The sequence below is a fragment of the Callithrix jacchus genome, chromosome 13 (assembly GCF_049354715.1).
Source record: "Callithrix jacchus isolate 240 chromosome 13, calJac240_pri, whole genome shotgun sequence".
NCBI lineage: Eukaryota > Metazoa > Chordata > Mammalia > Primates > Cebidae > Callithrix > Callithrix jacchus.
Genome location: NC_133514.1, coordinates 104,996,137 through 105,007,196, shown reverse-complemented (window position 1 = coordinate 105,007,196; position 11,060 = coordinate 104,996,137). Strand labels below are relative to the sequence as shown.

Below are 11,060 nucleotides of genomic sequence, written 5' to 3'. Positions count from 1 at the left end.
ATCCAAAGGACAGAGAAAAATGAAAAGTAGTTTAAAGTCATCAAAAGATGGAACAGTCCTTCTTCTTCATCCTGTCCCTTCTTCCCATTCCTTCAAAACTTTACGGCCACACAGGACTCCATGGGAGGAAGACAAAGAGATGGAAGGCACCCGGAAGTGACTCTCACCAGACACCACTGGCCTCCATGTCCGCAGTCCAGTGGCTTTTGCCTGTCTGTGTTGTACTAGAACTCTCCACGGCCTTTGACTCTTGGGACCATTTTATATATAGCTGTACAACATCTGTGCTGTTTTTCACATGGAGAGTTGACAGCACTGATCTGCTTCAAACGACAAGCATGTTGAATGGCTTTTTGGGACTTTTCGTAGTGTTGCTATCAGTGAAGACTGTTTCCCTTTCTTCCTCTGATGATAACTTACTTACCTGGGCAGCAAAACCCCAAACCTTATTCTTGTTAGCTCTGTATTCTAAGAAGCTAAGAAATGACATTAAGCAGCTGCTATCAAAGGAACAGTGCCATCTCTTAATCGGGGAAAACTCTTGCAGCTTGGATCTGCATGAAAATGTAGATCATTTCAAAGTGGCATTTTACTCAGAACTGTTATTTTTTTTTAACAGCACAATGCTTTTCAATTTAAATAATTAGAATTATAATAGAGACAAGAGGGAGTAGAAACATGCTTCTAAAAATTTTAAGCAGAAAATGTCTGAAGCTTTGTCAAGAAGATGATTCTTACCTGCTACTGCCATACCAAATAATGGCATTTCTTTCCATTAAAATATTTTTAAAACCTTCTTGTTTAAAATTCTTCTATTTCTTTTTAAAGCAGATGGTCTAAATGACCAAAGCCTGTGCCAAGATGGTTTGATTCATTCTTTCGGAGGAGCTGACACCTTGGAAGTGTCAACAGCTGGATGGCTCAGGAGGATAAAGTCAGCCGAATTGCTCTGCTCTATCAGTGCTGTTGCAGATTTTTGTTGTCACAACCGGCAGAGAGACTTTCCCAGGAGGCTCAGGTATATAAAGGCGTGAGGCACCTGAAAACTGTCAGCCGTTCTTATCATCTCTGCCGTCATTGTCCTGAGGAGCGAGGGGGAAGAGCTGGAAGTGGATTTGCCCGCCATTCGGCAGGGTATTTCGTATATTGTGAAATCTGGTGCTCGCAGCAGCCTTGCCGCAGGGAAGCACAGTGTAAGTGGTGATATTGGAATGTACTGTCTGCTGATGGGGAAAAGGCACATTTACATAGAAATAAGGATTGATCACCTCACTGTCTTTTTTTTTTTTTTGAGACACGGTATCATTCTGTCACTCAGGCTGGAGTGCAGTGGCATCATCAGGGCTCACTGCTGCCTCGACCTCCCAGGCTCAAGTGATCCTCCCACCTCAGCCTCCCTAGTAGCTGGGATCACGAGTGTGTGCCACCACACCCAGCTAGAGTTCTCACTATCGTGAAAGGAAAATAAATCTTGGGGTCTCAAAATCACTAAGCTAAAAGTCAAGCTGGGCAAACCTGCCTCTCATTCTGTTCAAAGAGACCCCTCTGCTCTCTGAGATAAATGCATATCTGGTTGCCTCTTTTGGAGAGGCTAATCGGAAACTCAAAAGAATGCAACCATGTCTCTCATCTACCTATGACCTGGAAGCCCCCTCCCTGCTTTGAGTTGTCCCACTTTTGCTTCGAGTTGTCCTACCTTTCCGGACTGAACCAATGTTCATCTTGCATATGTTGATTGATGCCTCATGTCTCCCTAAAATGTGTAAAACCAACTGTGTTTTGACCACCTTGGGAATTTGTTGTCAGGACCTCCTGAGGCTCTGTCACGGGCGTGTGTCCTCAACCTTGGCAAAATCAACTTTCTAAATTGACTGAGACCTGCCTAGATATTTGGGGTTCACAGTATGTTGCCCAGGTTGTTCTTGAATTCCTGGGCTCAAGTGATCTTCTCCCCTCAGCCTCATTATTTATTTATTTGAAATGGAGTCTCACTCTGTCATCCAGGCTGGAGTGCAGTGGCATGATCTCAGCCCACAGCAACTTCTGCCTCCCGGGTTCAAGTGATTCTTCTGCCTCAGCCTCCTGAGTAGCTGGAATTACAGGTACCCACCACTATGCCCAACTATTTTTTATATTTTTAGTAGCCAAGAGGTTTCACCATATTAGCCAGGCTGGTCTCAAACTCTGACCTCAGGTGATCCACCTTCCTAGACCTCCCAAAGTGCTAGGATTAAAGGCATAAGCCACCATTCATGGCCCCTGTCAGCCTCCTTTAAAAGCTTGCCCCTCAGAGCTCAGAGGATACATCCTTCTCAGGCCATACTGTTTTGCACATTTGCAGTAGTCATGGCTCCACGTTGTTCTGTGATGACTAAGGGGTCACCTCCTTCCTACTTCCCTGGAAACTTCTGATATGTCTGTCAAGTTCCCAAGGCAAATTCATTCTGGAATGTCTTTTGACAAGAGTGGCAGTAGCAGGAGCAGAGTTAGGAAGGCTGTTGGGGTTCTCCGTGTGAGGAAAGTAGACTGGGTACATTTTGAAGTAATAACAGACATCAGACTTTATCAAACTGTTACCCTAGACAGGTTTTAAGTAGATTACTCTCCAGGTTGAAAGATCTGGCTTTTTCAGAGAGGCCCGTAGGCTGTGATTTATCTTTATTCTTGTGCCAGTATTAGTATAATTTGTCATCGGTTGGTTGTTGGGGCTGCAGAGAAGGTGGTAGTCAAACACAGAATGAAATTTTCACCTGTTCTTGAAATTCAAGGAGGGCTCAGATTGCTTAAATGTATGTCATTCTTTAGAACTTATAATAATACTGAGTCTTGTTCAAAGTGGGTGCTCTGGTCTTTTTTATTCTGCCAACTTTCTGATTATCTGTTGAAAAGGGACATAATAGCATTAACTGTATCTTTTTGTTTAACTATCAAAATTCACATTTAGAGAGGTTAGAATGGTTCCTTAGTATCTAAGGATTCTGTGTAATTCTTTTTGTTTTTCCTTTAACAGAGATAGATTACTGAGTTCTTGTGGAATGCCACTCATACTGCAATGAATAAAAGGGATTTATAAACGAACAACTGAGCAATCACAATGTAAGTGATATAACAAATATATGTCCCAAGTGCTATGGGGGTTCTGGAGGGACACCAATAACTTCTGACAAGGTGCAGGGACTGGGTAGATTTCACAGCCGTGATATTGGATGTAGGTCTTGTTGTGACAGTTTTTATTAACTTGGAGGAATTTAGGACCAGATACATGGGTAGCAACAATCTAGGTTAAAGACTAATGGAACTCAAATTCAGACAGGGGCAGCGGAGGTGTATTTGAAACTTTTGGGAGGCTTGTTGAATTGACTGCCTGTAGGGGCTGAGGGGGATGGAGGAGTCACAGTGGCGGATATTCCTGCTTGAACACTGAGTAAATATGGGTACATTGGCTTAGGTAGGAAACCCAGGAGGAAAGGACATTTAGGGCACAATAATGAATTTTATTCTAGACGTGGTCAATGTGAGGTGTCCAAATGCAATCCTGAGGGAATGTCCAATGGAGGTTTGCATAGGCAAAGCTTAGAAGCAAGCTCTGTGCTGAACAGATACATATAGGAGTGCTAAGTGTGGCATGTAACATCTTTTGTGAAATAGTCCCTGGCTGTGCATCTAGCTTTATCTCTTGCTATTTACCTCTCTCGTCGTGTTTGCCAAGCTTATTCAACTACATGCTGTTGGATCCTCTCTCACTTCTGGTCTTTACAAATGCCCTTAATTGTGCCTGAAACATCTATTCTCTGTAAATTGACAGGGGTGGGGGGTGGGGAAGACCAAAAACAAAAGGAAATAAAATGACTGTCTCAGTGAAGAACTAACAAATACACTGGCTTATTGATATGATGAAATACTATTCAATAGTTAACATGAATGGATCAGACCTTCATTTAGAACACAAAAGCCTAGTGTTGACTGAAAACAACTAAGTTGAACTGGCTATGTACAGCATGATACCATTTTTATGGTACTGAATACCATACGGGTGTAGCAAATACATATATGAGTAGAAGAACTGATAAACATGGTGTGTTTCCATTTATTCAGATGTATTTTTATAGTCTTCAATAGAGATATAACATTTTGGCATAGAAATCTTGTGCAATTTTATTACCATCCATTCCCAATCTCCCTCTTATTATCCATCATAGATGCAGACCAATGTTTCTTCCTCTGTTAGGGGTTCCCCTACTTGTACCACAAGAGTGGTTGAGGTTTCCTTCTTTATGTTTCCATGGCCTCTTTGAGAATAAAGGCAATGTCTTATTCATGGTGACATTTCGGACTCTTCACCAAGGTATGGGAAGTATATGATCATAATCAACATTTGTTTTTATTTTGTTTTGCTTTTATGGAGAAATCAGGTCTTGCTATGTTGCCCAGGTTGGTCTGGAACTCCTAGGTTCAAGTGATCCTCCCACTTCTGCCTCCCAAAGTGCTTGGATTACAGATGTGAGTCACTGCACACCGTCAGTAATATTTGAAGACAAGTGTTAGTTGAGCCATGAGGGTAATTGAGCTCTTCTAAAGCATGCATATAAAGGTAGCAAGAAATAAGGGGAGCTCTGACAAGTACCAAAATGTGGAGCTAAGGTTGGAGTTATAGAGCAAAAGAAAGTTGTGAAAAGGACTGAGGACTATAGAGAGGAGGAAAAAGAGGAGAATCAGGATTAAGGGGAGAGAATTTCTAGAAGATTGTATAAATGGTATCAGATATCCTAGAGCAGCCAAGTGAGATGTGGTCTGGAGTTTCTACTGCTAGAGAAAATCAGTGGAACCCTCATGAGAACAGGGAAGGAGCTTGACTGGGTATCGTGTTTCTTTCCAATGTCTTACAGCAGCTATGGAAACTGAGATGCTTTCTTCTTTGTAAGAGAACTTGAGTTTTTTGTTTTTTTTTTTTTTGTTTAATCTCAATCTTTGTCTTCCATCTTCATGAGTATTTCCATGGTGGACTTAAATGCTTTTGATTTACTTGTTTGCAGAGTTTCAAAAGTCCAATGTATATCCATCCAAAAGAAAGGAATTAATTAACATGCATCAGTCTATTCAAGTGGTTTCTAGTTACCTAGATGCCAGACTCTTTGTATCCTAATTTCTTAGACAAAACCTACTTTTAGTTGCCCTCTGTATTCCAGAAGAAAATAGGGCATCCTTGCTTTGCACAGTTTCAATATGCATGAATTTCAGCCACCATGCTTTAGTGAAATAATACCATCCCCTAACAGCATCATTCAAATTACCATGGTGTATTAGCTCTAAGTAGCTGCATAAATTACACAATTCACTGCTAGCTCTTCAGTCCACAAATCACTATGCAGATGACAGATGCACATCATAATCAGTGACCAATCATACAACTTATTTCAAAGTCTGTCAGTCACTGTGTATCTGTTACTCAGTTCATGCACAGAGAGCAAAGTGTGCTGTTGTGTTGCCTTCTTGTCTCCCACATGATGTTTCATCACAATGGATAATCAAAAGAGGGAACTGACCAACAAAGATAAAACTGCAGCAAAAAAATCCCAAAAGTGATGATGCTGTAAGTGAAACTTGAATCAAATATAAATGGAGTTACAGAAGAAAGAGCTCATGGTGGAACTATTGATACAGCCACCATTGAGAGACTTTAAATAAGCAGGCAGAAAAACTTAATGAAGGTGAATTTATTGACAAAAATGAGAAAAGTGATTTTGACCCAAATGTCCATTGAATGGATGAGCAAAATATGGTATACCTATACAATGGAATTTTATTCACCAATAGAAAGGACTAAAGTGCTGGTACATGCTACCACATGGGTGAACCTTGAAAACATTATGCTAAGTGAAAAGCCAATCACAAAAAACCACATAGATTATATTATTTTATTAATATAAAATGTCCTGGGCAAATCCATAGAGATGGGGCTTCAGGAGTGGGAATGAGGAGTCATTGCTAATGGATATAGGATTACTTTTAGGGGTGATAAAAATACTCTGAAATTAGATCATGGGGATGGTTGCACAAGTCTGTGAATCTACAGTTAGTCCTTCATATCAGTAGGTTCCACATCTGTGGATTCAACCAAGAGTGGATCGAAAATATTCAGAAAAAAAAATTGCATTTGTTCTGAACATGCACAGACAACTTTTCTTGTCATTATTCCTAAACAATACAGTATAACATCTATTTACATAGCGTTTACATTGTTAGGTATTGTAAGTAATCTAGAAATGATTTAAAGTATCTGGGAGGATATGTGTAGGTTTTTTGCAAAGACTATGCCATTTTATATCAAGGACTTGAGCATCTGCAGATTCTGGTGTCCACGGAGGATCTTGAAACAAATTCCCCACAGATCACCAAGGAATGACTATACTAAAAACTAATGAATTGTGGACTTTGAGTTTTATGGTATGTGAATTATATCTCAATAAAGCTGTTATTAATGAAAGACAAGGTACTAAATAAATACTAGTTTTATTATTTTTTCATTTTCCTATATACTTAAAACCAATAAAGAGATTTTAATATTCTTACAAGAAATTTTAAAAGTCACAGAGCAATCATAATTTTTCCCCTTGACTATTAAGAGTGTTTAATACAGTTTCAGCTTGCAGTCATTTTTACAGTCCTGCACCACCATGCAATGGAGGATTGCCTAGAATTTCTAGAAGAGCTTAGCAGAAAATTCTCTAAATTCTCTAGCAATTCAAGGCCAAAGCTTATTGGCCAGTTCCTTTAATTATAGGTGTGGCTTAACAAAAATGGCTTTTACTAGTATTGTCTATGAAGTATATAGTGAAGCGTATAGTGAAGATTAATGTTTTCAGTTTGAATCCTTATCTATTTATTAACTAAGATTAAAACAAATCCAATCAGTGAAGCAAATATTCAAGCTTCATTATGACTTCCAAGTTCTCTCTCCTTGACAGGCAGAATTATAAGATGGCCCCCGATATTCTCGTCCCATGGCGTAAAGACTGCGTATAATCCCTTCACCTTGAGTGTGGTTAGAACCAGTGAATAGAACAGGATACTCTCTCCCTTAGGCTATGTTATTTGAGATGCCATCATAGCAGACTGGAAGGGGGATCTTTAAAAAAGTGAGCTGCTATGTTGTGGAAGGGCCTGCATGGCCAGGGCCTGAGTGCAGCCTCAAGGACTAAGAGCTAATAGTTTAATAATAATAATAATAATAATAGCTACTACTACTAATGGTAATAGCCAGCAAGAAAATGGCACTCAATCCTGTAGCCACAGGAACTAAACCTGCCAACACCTCAAATGAACTTGGAAGAGAACCTCAAGCTCCAGATAAGAATGGCACTTGGCCGACACCCTGATTTCCGCTTTGTGAGACCCCAAATAGAGAGTCTCACTTGCCATGCCCAGGCTTCTGACCTATAGAAACTGGGAGATGATAACCGGGTGTTGTCCCTTGTTGCCTTGCTAGCGGAATAAAATCTCAAGCCCTTTCACACACAGTTTCTGGCTTGACAGACACAACAATTTGTGTATCTATCCATCTGTTAACGGGCATTTGAGTTGTTCTCTGTTTGGAGGTTTTTATAAGTAAAGCTGCTTAGACATCCATGCATAAGTCTTTGTATGAACATGTATTTCCTTTTCTCTTGGGTAAATACCCAGGAGTGAAATGCCTGGGTCATTTAGTAGGTGTATGTCTCTTTTTTAAAAAGAAATTTCCAAACTATATTCCAAAGTGGTCATATCATTTTTTATTCACCCCAAAAGAATATGAGAGTCCCAGTTCCTCCATATTCCTGTCAACCCTTCGTATGCTCAGTCTTTAAAAATTTTAACCATTCTAATGGGTAGGTAGGGGTATCTCATTGTAGTTTTAATTTGTATTTTCCTAATTACTAACCTGCGAATATGTGAACTTCTATATATCTTCTTTGGTGAAGAGTGTATTAAAATCTTTAGCCCATTTTAAAAAATAGCTGTTTTAAAGTCTTTATCTGCTAATCCCATCATCTCTGTCATTTCAAGTTCTTTCTGTTGACTGCTTTTCTCCTGGTTCAAGATCATATCTTGCTGCTTTTTCACATGTCTAGAGATTATGTATTGTATGCTATAAATTACAAATGCTACAGAGTTGAATGTCTGCATTTGTTATGTTCTCTCCTAGAGTGTTGGATTTTGTTCTGCCTGGCAGTTGGTTTCCTTACAGATCATCTTGATATTAAAGGCTTATTAGGTTAGATCTAGATCAGCCTTTCTTGGATTTCTTCACTCTGGCTGATCAGTACTTGAGCATCTCCAGACCTGTTCAGGCTCCAGTAGTTCAACTCTCAGCTCCCTAGTGTTCCTTTATCAGTCGCACCGAGTCTTGCTTGCCCTACTAAGGAGTAGCTTGGTATTTAGCCACAGCCTCCAGGATATCCCTATGCAGATATCTGGAACTCCTCCTCTGCAAGTTCTCTCTCGATGGGACCATGCTCTGCACATTCTGACTGTCTCTGTAATCCAAAGTCTCAATTTCTATCTCCTCAGTTCATCAGCAACGTTGTGTTATGTTGGGCTTCCTCCCTGTGCCATAGTCTGAAAGTGCCTAAAGTCAGAAAGGGTTATCAAGGGATTCTCAGGGACCACAGTCTTGTGCCTCCTTTTGCCCCATGTCTGAAAACTATAATTTCATATATTTTGTCCAGTGTTATTGTTGTTTATTGCGGGAGAGCTAGGCCAGTACCAGTTAATCTATTGTGGCCAGAAGCAGAATCCTAAGTGTGCTATATTGGGAAATTTCATTTAGGAAGGTGGTTAGGAAAGGCTTCCCCGAGGAACAGATAATGATTGAAATGAAAAGACGTGGAGAAGTGGCTCACCTGGCCTCCTGAGTGTCTACCTTTTGCCTCCTGACTAGTTCCTCTTTTTCCTTTAGGTAAAAGAGGTTATTAGGGTGGATTTAAAGGTTTTGTCTTATTTCTGGTTTTCAGCTAAGTAGGAAAACTAAAATGTGTCTAGAGCCAGTTCCAGGTAATTTTCCTTAACTCTTTACAAATTAATCATAGATTCAGGAAGTGAATCTTTTAAAGCTATTTGTTTTGTTAGTCTGAGAAGCAAAAATGTTAATGTGACTAATGAACTATCTTGAGAAAACATTAAAGTTTGAAAATAATGTTTATTTCTGGTAAACAATGGATCTTAGCCCCTCCAAAATACTAAAGGCATCAGTTATGAAGGCTAGAAGTTTGTGTCAAAGAAGTGGAATGAAGGGATGTGGGAGACTGGGTTTAAATTTTTGCTTTGCTTTTTGTTTGTTTGTTTGGAGTGCAGTGTTGCAATCATAGCTCACTGCAGCCTGAAACTCTTAGGCTTGAGGGATCCTCCCATCTCAGCCTCCTGAATATCTGGGACTGTAGGCATGTTCCACCAGACCTGGCTAAATTTTTTATTTTTTAGTAGAGCCAGGATCTCACTCTGTTGGTCTCCAACTTCTGGCCTCAAATGATCCTCCATCCCTGGCCTCCCAAAGTACTGGGATTACAGGTGTGAGCCACCGTGCCCAGCCTCCTATGCTTTTTCTAACTGACAACCTTGGGCAGGTCCTTTGATACCTCTGGGCTGTGTGTATGTGTGTGTTTCTTCTGTAGGTGAGAAAGTGAGGTTAGCTCCTTTCTGGCTTCAAGGCAGCACGTAGAGGGCTTTTGTTACAGGCATGTGGTTTCAGAATCAGACCTATACTTGAACCTTGGGCTTGCCACCCACAGTCTGGGAGGACTTGGAAAAAGAACTGCTTTCTCTGGAGCCCCAGGATTCTCTTTAAAACTGGAATACCTAATATTAAGGTTATTATGAGGATAAATGATGTAACAAACCACGTGCTCAGCTCAGAGCCCAACGCCAGGTAAAGGTATGTAACAAGCCACCAAAGGAAAAAAAAATGAACCTGCTAAAGTAATCAGTGGTAAGTCAGCATGGCGTGCCTATCTGTACTGCATCTGATGCTTCTGCGAGTCCTGGCTGCTAAACATGTGTTACCCTAGTGAATGTAAATCTTAATAGGAAAAGAATAATTTCAAGCACTTAGGAAATAAAGGAGGCAATGACTTTTACATGTGTACGGATCAAACGGAATTGTTCCACTGAATGTGCGTGAGCCAGCGCCGTAGGGCTGGTGAAGGCAGCCAACAGCTGTTTCTATTTAACTCTAAAACTTGATCCCACCCATTCCCAGCCTCCCAGCTCTACCAGACCAGCTGGAGGTCCTCACAGACTCTTTTGTGAAGCCTCACTTCCCAGAGGAGGCCGGAGCCAGCCCTGCTTTCCCTGTATGTTTGTTATGTTTCCTCTGGTTTTTGACTTGATCTCCTATGCCTGTTAGTTCCCACGCAGGTCTAAATTGGTTCTTTGAGCTTTAACTATTGCCAGAGCCTCTGACTGCTTTTCTGTCAAGGTGGGAAGGAATGAATTTGGGAAGAAGGGAAAAACAGAGGAAGCTTTGTGGTGCACACTGTTGGCTGCCAACTGAAACCCATTGTCCCTGTCTCTTTTGCTCGTGGAACCTCAGTTTTGTTCAGGATGGTAATATGCCCAATAAAATGTTGACTTCAACCTCAAAGCTAGGCATGGCCAAGTGGAGTAGTCTGGCTGGTAAGATGTAAGAGAAAGCTGCCGAGTAGGGCTGCCGGGAAAGCTCTTTATAAGGGAGCTATCTCAAAGGGTCGCGTTTTTTTTGTTGTTTGTTTTTTGTACTTCACCAGGCACTTCACTGTAGCTGACTGCGGAAGCACTGCCTGCGAGTGTAGGAGACATCTTACAAACATGGAGCTGAAGGCCATGGTCTCAGATGAAAGAGAACAGAGCTCAAAACAGGGTGGGTTTCCCATAGGCGCCAGGAAGCTGCTGAACCAACTTTGAATGACCTAACTCTGGACTGCTTTTTGACAAGAAAGAAAATGGAACTCCTGTTTTATTTAAGGTAATGCTTAGTTGATTCTTCTGTTATTTGTAGTATAATGCAAACCTAAGTGATAGTACTTTTTGTGTGAAATTGAGATAAATAT

The 11,060-nt window shown here is 40.7% G+C and overlaps 1 long non-coding RNA gene across 1 annotated transcript; it reads left to right on the top strand.

Moving 5' to 3' along the window:
* The first annotated feature begins 903 nt into the window (after positions 1–903).
* LOC144579078 (uncharacterized) lies at positions 904–10,892 on the top strand. Its single transcript, XR_013525938.1, has 3 exons — positions 904–1,018; positions 3,011–3,096; positions 10,758–10,892. It is a non-coding gene; the product is annotated as an uncharacterized LOC144579078 (long non-coding RNA).
* Positions 10,893–11,060: the final 168 nt, after the last annotated feature.